The sequence below is a fragment of the Cupressus sempervirens genome, chromosome 10, assembly GCF_028749045.1.
Source record: "Cupressus sempervirens isolate cs-2001-9-10 chromosome 10, ASM2874904v1, whole genome shotgun sequence".
Classification (NCBI taxonomy): domain Eukaryota; kingdom Viridiplantae; phylum Streptophyta; class Pinopsida; order Cupressales; family Cupressaceae; genus Cupressus; species Cupressus sempervirens.
The window spans coordinates 273,308,965-273,322,512 of NC_143127.1; positions in this window are offsets into that span (position 1 = coordinate 273,308,965).

Here is a 13,548-nt window from a genome sequence, read left to right on the forward strand (position 1 = left end):
CTAGATCCCAAGTATACAAAGAGTGCCAAGGGAAGAGGAAGGATTGACCAAGTATACAAGGAAATCAAGAAGGCCAATTTTCCTATTGTAGAAGATATTTTTAGAAAGGGAAGAGCACTTGCAAGGGAATCTATTGATGAGAAACTCCAAGAAACTCACTTGCAGTCATTTCTAATACAACAAGAAGAAGTCAATCTTCTTCTCCTCATATTGCTAGAACTTCTATTCCTCCTACCTTTGATGCTTTTTTTTTGATTGGTGCAACACTCCCTATTTTAGTCACTTTCCAAAAAAATAATATCATTATACAAGAAGCTATGGTAGTCCCTTGGGGAAATACAATTGGTCCTCTTGCCCTTATAGCTGATAATTTTTTTCCAAGAGCATCAAGGAAAAATTTCCCAAGATTAAATGGTGATGGCACCATCTCTATAGAAAAACATCTAAGTTCTTTTCACTAAGCTTATGGCGTAGTGAATCCTCAACATGAAGATATGGTAGTTAGGATGTTTGTGGATGCTCTTATAGATAATTCTGTTGATTGGTTCCAAGATTTACCTATAGCATGCATCATAGATTTAAATTACATGAAATAAAGGTTTGAAGAATGCAATAAAAGTATTGAAGATGCACAAGTGTTGTTGTTACAATTGGCACAAATGAAGAAAGAACCATCAATTTCTATGAGAGATTTTAATGAAAAGTTTAACAAACTCATCAAGAGGATGCCTACTGCAAGTGCACCAATAGAGGAAAATAAGAAGACCTTCTACATTATCTCTATACCTCCTAATCTAGCATATCAAATTTAGAAAAAATATAGCAAATTTACAAGCTGCCCAAAAGTTAGCTATGGAGATGGAAGATGACATGATAGCCTCTAGTAAGTGGAAAATAGATCTTTAATGAGGAACCATAGGTAATGCAACTAGCACTTAAAATAATACAAATGCAATGCTCCAAAATTTGTCTAATTAGGTTATTTAATTGAAGAAAAAAATAAATAGACCTATTCATTCTTTTCACCAAGCTTATCAAGAAATTTCAAGGCATCAAAGTGGAGTTAAGACTTTGTAGATACCACATTCTCAATAGAGGTTAGAAATTGAGGTTTCTCCAAAGAGACAAAATATGTGTGCTTTCCACCTAAGGGTAGATCATGATGGGGATACATGTGCTAACATGATTAGATATAAGAAGATGGCAAAAAATAAAGAACAAATAGTGGAATACCTTGAAAGTGAAGATGATCATACTCCTTGTGGTGACTCTAATTTTTTTTTCCAAGATAGTAAATTAGATTTAGAGATAGGAGGTGACTATTTTGCAACTCTAGATGGACCTCAGTTGATAGTCATGAAAAGAAGTTAGACGAATAGGAATCAATCTTCTAATTTAATGTTTGGTAAAAATAAAATATTATCAAATAAAGTAGATAAAGATAATGGCATGGTACCTTCAATTTCACAAAAAGAGCACAAAGATAAGTCACCTAATTCCATTGATATAATACAATACTATGAAAGGGTGAGAATTTTGATATCCCCACTAGATTACTTAAAGTCTAATCCCGATCAATTGAAAATGTTAGTTGAGCAATGTATTAATAAAAATAGAGGACGTGTTAGTACTAATGCTAACATTGATCATTAAAAAAAAACTAGCACTAGTGGAAAACCTTTTCCCAATGAAGATCTTGCACTACCTAAGTTATTTCATGAAGAAGAATCCATTGTCTTTGCCACCTCTTCAAATAAAAAACCTAAGCCTTTTTACATTTCCTTGTTTATCAATGGAAATAGGTTGATTAATTGTATCATAGATTTAGGGGCTTCTGATAATGTAATGCCTACTTCTGTAGCTAAAGCTCTAGGTCTACCCCTTACTAAAACTTTTGGTCAATGTTACTCGATAGATGCAAAACAAGTACCCTTGCTTGGAAAAATAAAAGATGCTAAAGTTTTCCTAACTGCCTATCATCCTAAGAGACATAAAATTACCATCCTAGTTGTAGACATCCCTAAAAGTTATGGAATGCTCCTAAGTAGAAGTTTTTACAAGGACATGGGGAGAGAAATTAAATTGGACTAGTCCTATGCTATCATCCAAGTTGGAGACAAAAAGGTGAAATTAGAACTAGAAGAAAAAGAAAAAATCACTATCGAATGATCCTAGGTCCCAAATCTTATATCAAGAAATGAAATTTGGTAATTATATGTTATATTTTGATACTCCTAATAGTGATGAAGAATTAGAGAAGACTAATGATGAACATTTTTAGATTTTGGGATTTGATGGTAGTTGTGCCAATGCTGGTTCAGGTGCAGGAGTGATTTTGACATCACTTAGTGGAGAAAAAACTTGTTTGGCATACAAGTTAGATTTTAAGAATAATAAAAATACTATAGAGTATGAATTCCTTCTCCTTGGTATAGTTGTAGAAAAATAAAAAGGGGCCAAGATACTCAAAGCTCAAGGAGATGCAAAATTGGTGTTAAGGCAAGTGAAGAACCAATAGGTAGTAAAGAACCAAAGATTGGAAAACTATCATAATAATGTGGGATAAAATTTAGAGATTGGATGATTTCTCAATTATATCAGTGCCAAGAGAATTTAATTCAAGAGTTGATTATGTGGGAGTCTCTACATCTTTGCTCTTACCACATCTCGACTTCAAAGATCAAATCTATAAAGTGGAAGTTCTATTGAGGCCTAATGTTTCTAATAACGAAGATTATTAGTAGGTTTTTTTGATGATGTCAAACACATATAATAATTCATTGAAGAGGGGGAACTTTTGAAATATTTTATTTTGAAGGAAGAACCAATAAAAATGGTGATCCATTAACAGATGGCAAAAGGAAACCAGAGTCAAATATGTTCCAATTGAAAGGTAATAAGATCTCATCTCATCTTATTTCATTAGAAAAACTTTTTGATAGGCATGATGCATGCATTAAGATAGAAAGAGATAAAAAAGAAAAAACTTGCAGTGAGCATGATGGAATAAATATAGGGACATAAATCAGTCTAGAAATGAAAAATATAGAAAAGTGTTGTATACAAAAGGAGACAATAGAAATTAGAAAGTTACTTATTGAATATCAAGATATATTTCCCTGGAGCTATGAAGATCTAAAAAGTTTCATGGATGGGAAATTCAAACATGGAATCCCTCTAAAGCTAGGAGTAACACCATTCAAATAGAAACAAAGGAACTACAACCCTATAGTTGAATAAGAAATATTTAAAGAGATTGATAAAATGGTGTAGTCTAGGATCATATATCCTATTCACCACTCTACTTGGGTAGCTAAAATTGTACTAGTAAGGAAGAAAAATGGAGAGATAAGGATTTGTGTAGATTTTAGAAATCTAAATAAGGCTTTTCTCAAAGATAACTTTGTACACTTTTGAACATGGACCATCTCTTACAGATTGTTGTAGTATCAAAGATGATGGCTATGTTAGATGGCTTTTTAGGGTATAATTAGATTCAAGTAGATGAGGTAGATCAATTAAAGATAACATTTACCACACCTTGGGGTACTTTTTCATATAGTAGGATGCTTTTTGGCTTAATTAATGTAGGTGCAACATTTCAATGTGCAATGAATTTGGCTTTTGGTGATTTGAAAGATAAAATCATTGTTCTATACCTAGATGATTTGAAAGTCCTCTCCAAGAAAAGAGAAGATCATATCAAAGACTTAGAAAGAATGTTAAATAGGTGTAGAAATCATGGTGTCTCACTGAATCCTAAGAAATTAGTATTTTGTATGATGGAAGGTAAACTACTTGGTCACATTGTATCTCAAGAAGGGGTGAAGATTGATCTAGACAGAGTTAAAGCCATTCGACAATTAAGTCTACCACTAAGTAAAAATGGAGCAAAGTCTTTCTTTGGCAAAGTGAACTTCTTAATAAGGTTTGTGCCAAATTTCTTTGAGATAGTTAGGTGCATAGTGGATATGATGAAGGGGGATATAGCTTTCAAATAGAATGACATGTAAGGAAACTCAGGTGTGGAAACAACTTCCTACACTAATCTCATAAGGAAAGTATAGTGTAAATAATTTTAAATTATTCTACACTTATAGATTCAATATCATGTAAACAACATTATTGCAGCCAACCATGCATATAGAAAATAGATAGAGAAAGAAACACATAACACAAAGATTTTCCGGTGGGGAAAAACCTTTCGGTAAAACAACCCCACCCCTCTAGAACCTACATAATGTATTATCTTCAACACAAGATTATAAATACACTTGCAATTCAAGTTCAACATCAACAATAGAAGACTCCAGAAGCACCTCGGTACCTGCAAACTTTCATCTATCACATTATTGCATTACAACATGCAATACCCATTTTATGAACATCTTAAGACCCAACAAAATGCCCATAATGGAGTTGGGCATTTTTCATGGCTCAGCCACCAAGAAACATGCACAATGCCACATGTACATCCAATACCAAGGAAAGGGCATCCATCCCTTGAATAGACAATGATAGCTTTTCATAGAATCTGCCAAAAATAGCGGTCACAAGAGAAGTGTAAGGGAATCCGTCATACCAACCTATTTTTGGCATATTCTCTTACACACACGAACCACTCATTCTTGGGTGCCCAAATAGGCCTCATGTCATCAAATGCTCTTACACTTGTCATAGCTCATTCCTTAAATAGCTCTTATGCATCATAGGAATCTGTCATAACCATTTCAGCCATGATCTCCTTCACACACTTCAAGATTCCGACACATGTAAGTGATCAACATGCCAGCTAGACATGTACACTCACATTTACATATTATTTGCAAAAATACATTTTACAAAATAAATAATAATAAGAATAGGAATTATACAAGGTTGAGACACCTTATTCCTAATATTCTCCCACTTGTCGAACACCTTGTAAGAGCAATAGGAACATAACAAGAACTAACCGCTATAGGCTGAAAGGCCCATAGACTCCGAACACCATATGAACTTCTCAGTGCCCACTGGTTTTGTTAATGAATCTACAACATTCTTCACAGTATCTACCTTTTCCAAATTTACCTTTCCATCTTCCACCATATCTCTCACAAAGTGAAACTGCACATCAATGTGCTTCGTTTTGGCATGGAAAGTTGGATTCTTCGCAAGGAAAATAGCACTCTGACTGTCACACCAAATAGTAATCTGTTCTGCATCAACACCAACATCAAAACACAATCTCTTAAGCCAAATGGGTTCCTTACAAGCATGAGTAGCAGCCATGTACTCAGCTTCTGTAGTGGACAAAGCAACCACAGGTTGTCACTTACTCATCTAAATGATGGCACCACCAAACATAGTGAACACATAAGCACTGGTGGATCTCCTGCGATCAATATCACCTGCCCAATCTGAATCCACAAACCCATGAATACAAATTGAATGCAAAGATCTAGAAGAGTAACAATGATAACATATGGAGTAATCTGATGTACCCCTCAAATATCTGAATACTCACTTAACTTCATCCCAATGTACCTGTCTAGGGTTAGCCATAAAATGACTTAGGACTCCCACTGCTTGGGCAGTGTTTGGTCTAGTACAGAACATAGCATACATAAGACTACCAACTGCACTAGCATAAGGTACTCTACTCATGTCCTCCACCTCACTAGAATATTTTAGACAATCATCTACAGATAACTTTGTTCCCACAGGAATAGGAACACATAGTGGTCTATAATCTGCCATGCTAAACCTGTCCAACATAGACTTCACATACTTACTCTAACTCAACCAAAGTTTTTTGTTAGACCTGTCTCTACTGATTTCCATACCCAAGATGTACCTCTCTGCCCCAAGATCTTTTATCTCAAAATATGCTGACAACTGAGATTTAAAATAAAAAATCATACCCTTACCCTTCCCAAATAGCAACATATCATCAACATATAATGCAACAATAAGAAGGTGATCATTTTCAACTCTGAAATAAACACAATGATTTGATTTCAATCTTACAAATCTAATTGACAACACAAAGGCATCAAACTTAAGGTACCACATCCTACGAGATTGCTTCAAACCATATAGAGATTTCTTTAGTCTGCAAACAAAGGATTCTTTACCTTTAACAATGCAGTGCTCAGGCTGTGACTTATAAATCTCTTCCTCCAAATCACCATGAAGGAAAGTTGTCTTCACATCCATCTGTTCTATCTCTAAATCATATGATGCAGCAAGAGATAATAGAAATATAATGGATGTCAACTTTGCAATAGGAGAGAATATTTCACCATAATCTATTCCCTCTACCTATGAATACCCCTTTGCAACCAATCTAGCTTTGTACCTTTCAACACTGCCATCTACACAGAATTTCTTCTTGAATACCCATTTATAGCCAACAGGCTTTCTCCCTTTGGGAAAAGGTACAAGGTCCCATGTTTTATTTTTCTCTAATGAAGCCATCTCATCATCCATAGCCTTAATCCAAGAACCTGCATCTTTCATGCCCAAAGCCTCTTTCACAGATCTAGGCTCATTAGTGTTAGTAATCAAAGCAAAAGCACAACTGGAATCCAACATAGAATAACCAAACCTTTCTGGTTGCTTTCTTTCTCTTGTGGATCTCCTCAAGGGCTGAGGTTGAGGTTGTTCTTCCTCTTCTTCTGAACTATCAAAGCTGCTAGAGCTCTCCTCATCATTAGACCCAACATGGTCTCTCTGTTCAGTCTTCTTAGGGGTAGGAGGCAACTGAACATCTTTTTTCATTTCTTTTTCATCTAGTTGTAGCACAATAGGAGAAGATGTTAGCTCTCTAAAAATAACATTTTTTCTATACAACACCTTACTAGTCACAGGATCCCAAAGCTTGTATCCTTTCACACCAGCACTGTACCCGATGAAAATACATTTAACAGCTTTGTTTTCCAACTTAGATCTTTTCTCCTTTGGAACATATGCATCAGCTTCTCAACCAAAAACACGAAGATGTCTAATTGAAGGCTTCTTACTAGACCACACCTCCATGGGTGTCTTACCAACAACAGCTGATGTAGGAGATCTATTAACCAGATAGCAAGCAATGGCCACAGCTTTAGCCCAAAACCTTTGTTCTAAACTAGCTCCACTAAGCATACTCCTAGCCTTCTCCATTAGTGCCATGTTCATTATCTCTACAACTCCATTTTTCTCCAAGGTATAAGGAGTTGTCTTATGCCTCTTGATACCTTGTTCTTTATAGAACTGTTCAAACTCTGCTGAGCAAAACTCACCACCATTGTTAGTTCTCACACACTTAATCTTCTTACTAGTCTGATTCTCTAGAAGGGCTTTAAATTCCTTGAATTGACTAAAGACTTGTGTCTTAATTTTAAGGAAATAAATCCATGTCCTTCTACTATAATCATCTATGAAAGATACAAAAAATACAGACTTGGAGATCAAAGGAACTTTTACAAGACCAAATACATCAGAATGAATAAGATCCAAAACATCAGAAGATTTGTGAGAACTAGAGTAAAATTGAACACAATTTTGTTTACCATATACACAGTGTTCACAGAAGTCGAACTTAAGATTGCAATCATTTAACCCCTCGATGAGATTTTTCTTTTTTAGGGTTCTGAGACCCTTCTCACCAATGTGGCCAAGTCTCATATGCCACAACATTGTCTTTTCTGTAGGAAGCTTTCCTTCCAAAGTGTTTGCATTTCCATTAGAACCAATAACCATAGAATTCTTCACTGCTTGTTCAGATGGTGAGGATGAAGAACTGTTACATAGAGGAATACATGCATCTAGCTAAAACACAGTACCTCTCCTAGTACCCTTAGCAAGTACCATCGATCCTCTAATCATCTTACATCCTTCTTTCAAAAAAACAACTTGCAAACCTACATCGTTCAACATACTTACAAATAATAGGTTTCATGCCAAGCCTAAAATATGCATAACTCCATTGATTCCCTTTACTTGTCGATCAAGAAATTTGATAGTGACCCTTCTGCGTCCAACTATCTTCAGGTGAGAATCATCACCCAAGTACACCTTTCCACCATCAAACTCTTCATATCTTGAGAACCAGTTTCGATGAGAGGTCATGTGAAAAGATGCACCCAAGTCAACCAACCACACATCATTAGATGCATGGGCTGCCAAAGCTATGATGAATGTATCGCCATCTTCTTGAGATTTTCAGAACCAGAATCTGAGACTTTCTTCTTCTTCTTAGGCTCTTTACAGTCTTTACGGAAGTGCCCAGTCTTTTCACAGTTCCAAAATTTTGCCTTGGACTTATTGGAAGTCTTTGAATTCCCATAGGATTTGGATCTACCCTTATTGTCAGACTTATTGTCATTTTTCTTTCCTCTTTTTGTAGATCTCCCACAAATAGCAAGGGCTTCTTTTTCTAAAACAGAAGCCTTTCTCCGCATCTCCTCTGATAGCAGCCACATCCATTTTGAAGGTGACTAATGTGCTTCCGAGAGCCATCACAAGATGGTCCCATGAATTCAGTAAAGAACAAAAAAGTGTGTAGCAATGATCCTTCTCCTCTAACTTGACACCAGCAGATGTCAACTATGTAGCTAGTATATTAAATGCATTTAAATGATCTGTTAAGGATCCACCTTCCTCCATTCGTAGAGAATACAACTTCTTCCTCAGGAACAACTTGTTCACCAGAGATTTGGCCTGATACACGGCCCCAAGTCTCTCCCACAAACTATATGCAGTTTTATCATCTAGAACATTTAGAAGGACTACATCAATTAAATAGAGTCTTGTGAGACCCTTAGCTTTATGATCTTTGATATCCCAATCTACTTGAGTTATTGTTGTTTTTCTTGTAGTGCTTGTAGTCGCTTCCCATAGGTCACGATCTTGTAACATGTCTTCCATCTTGAGTTTCCACAACTCAAAATTAGTGCCATTAAATTTCTCCACCTCCATTCTTCCATATGATGAACTTGCCATCTTAATCTGCAAATAAGATTCAAGATGCTTTGCACAAGACTCCCACTCAACTTGAGATTAGCTCAAAAAATCCTACCCAACAACTAGGATCAAAAGTTGATCAAGCTCTGATACCACTTGTAAGGAAACTCAGGTGCAGAAATAGCTTCTTACACTAATCTCATAAGGAAAGTATAGTGCAAATCCTTTTAAAATCTTCTACACTTACAGATTCAATATCATGTAAACAACATTATTGCAGCCAACCATGCATACATAAAATAGATAGAGAAAGAAACACATAAAACAAATATTTTCCAGTGGGGAAAAACATTTTGGTAAAACAACCCCACCCCTCCAAAACCTGCACAATGTATTATCTTCAACACAAGATTACAATACACTTGCAATGCAAGTTCAACATCAACAATAGAAGACTCCAGCAGCACCTCGGTACCTGCAAACTTTCATCTATCACATTATTGCATTACAACATGCAATACCCATTTTATGAACATCTTAAGACCCAACAAAATGCCCATAATGGAGTTGGGAATTTTTCATGGCTCAACCACCAAGAAACATGCACAATGCCACATGTACATCCAATACCAAGAAAAGGGCATCCATCCCTTGAATAGACAATGACATCTTGTCATAGAATTTGCCAAAAATAGCGGTCACAAGAGAAGTGTAAGGGAATCTGTCATACCAACCTATTTTTGGCATATTCTCTTACACACACCAACCACTCATTCTTGGGTGCCCAAATAGGCCTCATGTCATAAGATGCTCTTACACCTATCATAGCTCATTCCTTAAATAGCTCTTACGCGTCATAGGAATCTGTCATAACCATTTCAGCCATGATCTCCTTCACACACTTCAAGATGCTGACACATGTAAGTGATCAACATGCCAACTAGACATGTACACTCACATTTACATATTATTTGCAGAAATACATTTTACAAAACAAATAATAATAAGAATAGGAATTATACAAGGTTGAGACACCTTATTCCTAACATGATATTGGGAAAAGGCTTTTGAAGAAATCAAAGGTGCTATTGCCAAAGCCCCTATTCTTCTTCATCCAAATTATACTAAGGAGTTCGTCTATATTGCTATGCATCAAAGCATATTATGTTAGCCATGTTGGTGCAAGAAAAAAAAGAAGGAACACAAGTCCCAATTTATTTCATGAGTATGTCATTAAAGAATAAGAATTAAAATACTCATCAATGGAGAAACATGCATATGCAGTGGTGAGAGCCCTCAAAAATTTTAGGTTTTATATTATGCAATCTCATTTAGTGATATATGTGCTAGATTCTATAGTGAAAAAAATTTTGACACAACAAGAGGTTGGTCGTAATAATAGAGGAGTTTGGATAGAAAAGGTTTAAGAGTATGATATTTAGATCAAGCCAATGAAACTTATAAGAGGAAATGCACTTTGTAAATCCTTGGAAAAAGATCATCAAGTTGAAGTAGAATATACTCTAAAGGTTCTTATGGTAAGTCTCAAAGATCCTTGGTTTTCTAATATTGCATACTGTCTGACTTATGACGAGTGTCCTGATGGATTAAGTGCTAAGAAAAGGAGAGATCTAAAAACAAAAGCCTTAAAATATGTAATTCATGATGATTTTTTGTATAAGAGAGGTATTTATGGTACATTTCTAAGATTTATTGGTAAGGAACAAAAAGGGAAGCTTTTAAAGTCTTTTCATAATGAAGCATGTGGAGGGAACTCTTTTTCTACTATCACTGCATTCAAAATTTTAAGGCAATGTTACTATTGACCTCATATGTTTAAAGATGCATATAAGTGGGTTTATAATTGTGAGAAATGTAAGATTTTTACTAGTAAACCTCAACTAGTTGCATTGCCTCTTAGACCAGTGGTGATTGAAGCTCCTTTTCCTCAATGGGGTTTAGATTTTATAGGCCCAATCAATCCCCCTTCTAGTCAAGGACAATCTTATATACTAAGTACCATAGATTATTTTAGTATTTGGGTAGGAGCCAAAACTATGAAAAAGACTTCATTAGAGGTAGTATGTGAATTTCTCAAAGAACATATATTGTTCAGATTTGGAGTACTTGTAAAATTTATAATGGACAATGCATCTTTTTTTTCTTCCTTAGAAATTATTGAGTTTTTTTATGATAATGGTATTCAATTTGGTCATTCCTCTAATTATTTTCCTCAAGGAAATGAGTAGGTCAAATCTAGCAATAAGAATATAATTAACATCTTGAAGAAATTGGTCTAAGATAATCAAAGAAGTTGGCATAAGAAGATACATGATTCTTATGGGAAAATAGGATAAAACCTAAAAGAGCCATTGCTATATCACCTTTTGAGTTAGTTTATGGAGTAGATGCTAACTTGTCATTGCCTCTAGAGCTTGCTACATGTAATTTTAAGACTATGATTGAAGAGGATGCTTATAAAGATGGATTAGAAAAGAGAATTTTATATCTCACCATGTTGCAAGAAGATATGGTTGACACTGAACACCAAGGAAGAGTCAAGAAGTTATTTAATAAAAAAGCAAGACCCAAGAAATTCATGGAAGCTAATTTGGTCCTTTAATGGGATAAGAGGCATAAACCAAGAGGAATGCACTCCAAGTTTCAATCTTTGTAGAAAGGGCCATTTTAGATTATGTAAATGAATCAAACAAACTCTTTCATGTTGATATATCCCACTCGAGAATCCCTTCTATGTTCTTATAATGGGAAGGATTGAGGTTGTGCCAAATGTAGAATTGAAAGTAGGTTACCCCTACATAGTAGTTAGCTAGGTAGGTTCTTCTTTCATGTAGTATTCTTTAGCTTAATTTCTCACTTTCTTTGTTATTCATCATCTCTTTCCTTGATTAGTTTCTTTTCTTTTCTTTTTGTTGCCAAGGTGTCACCTTGTCACATAAAAACCTAACTATTTGAGAAACCTAATTCTATGATCAAGTGTTTCATTGAAGACATCATATAGGTAGAAAGGAGAAATTACTAGCATATTCCAAGAAAATGGAAGCAAAAAATACAAGGACTAAGACTAAAGGATGATGTGTAGATTGTGAGAATAAGTTAAAAGAAGGATCAATTTAGTTCAATGTAGAAATGGAAAAGAACATGATCAAAGGTGGTAAAAACTAAAGTTGAAATAAAATTGACAGTCCAAAACACATCTGATCCTCCTTGTCAACGAGTTAAAAAGTCAAGTCACCTCAAAAATAAGTGATGACCATCAGATGAAGGCCACATCAATGGATTTGTGTTTTAAGATGGAATTATTAAGTGTTTGGTGATGTATCTCCTTAGCTGTTAGATCTTAAAATATCTATGCTTTTTGTTATGTCACTTTCCAAAATTACACAAGGAATAGCCATGGCGAGATAATGACAAGATGATACTTTTTTGTAGGGCCCAACAGAGGTGGGACCTTCTTTGAGTCATGCACAATAATTAAAGAATACAATGAGGATTGTTGATCTTAGGAAAGATCTACAATTGTCATTTTGTCACCTTCTAAAGTTGCTCAATGTTAATTATGATGACATAGTGATAGAGGAAAATGTGTCTCAATGGGTCCATCACATTTTACAATCATCAGATTCTCTGGGCAATGAAATAGTGACACTTTTCTACCATGATGTACATAAACAGAAGATGGAGCCATGGAAAAAGTCATAAAGGAAAATTTCTAGGTTTTAATTGTGATTGTTGGTTTAAGATCAATAATCAAAATTCAGAATTATTGTGACTAGTGGGATATAAATTATATGGATTTGATGCAAATAGAAAAACATGAAGGAAACAAAGGGTTGACCAAGGTTTTTAGAAGTTACATGAAAGTCACTAGGTTTTCTTAGAGGTGTCATGGGATTAGGATCATTGCTAGGAAATAAGCCACATCCATACCATGTTATAAATTGGATGTTTTCATGTTTTATTCATATTTTATTCTTATTATGTGGTTGTTGCTCTGCTAGAACTAAGGAATGACAAAAAACTATAAATGTATTTTCTTATGATAATACAAAGGTTAGTAAACTTGATGGTAAATTTGCTTTGTAATTCCATTCGCCCTATTTTCTCATCATGATTTGTTTCCTACTCAATATATTAGTTCTACATTAAGAGTTGAAGGATGATTACATGTGATTCTATAATCACCTTGTGGATTTCATTTCACCATGGTATTTATGCTGTAAGTAACCCCATTTACTTTTTATATGTGGTTCTTCTTCTCCTCTTGCTTTTTCTATGGTATGTTAAAAGTAGTTTCATTGGAAATTGAAGAATGAATGTGGATGAATCTATTAGCAACTTGTTGGATTCCATTTCACCTAAGTCTAATAGTTAAAGAAATTTCATTTTCCCTAATGTGCAACTCTTCTTCCTTTCCTCTTTTTAATTTAGGTGATTAATATACATTTAGAATAGGATTAAGGATCAGAAAATCTCAAGATGATCCACTATAGTCATTCCATTAGCTATGATAGGTTGTCCTTTCCTAAATTATTTGTGTCTATAAAAAATTTGGTTAGTTGTTGCTGCTCTCAAGTTAAGAGCTTATTTTTTCATGAA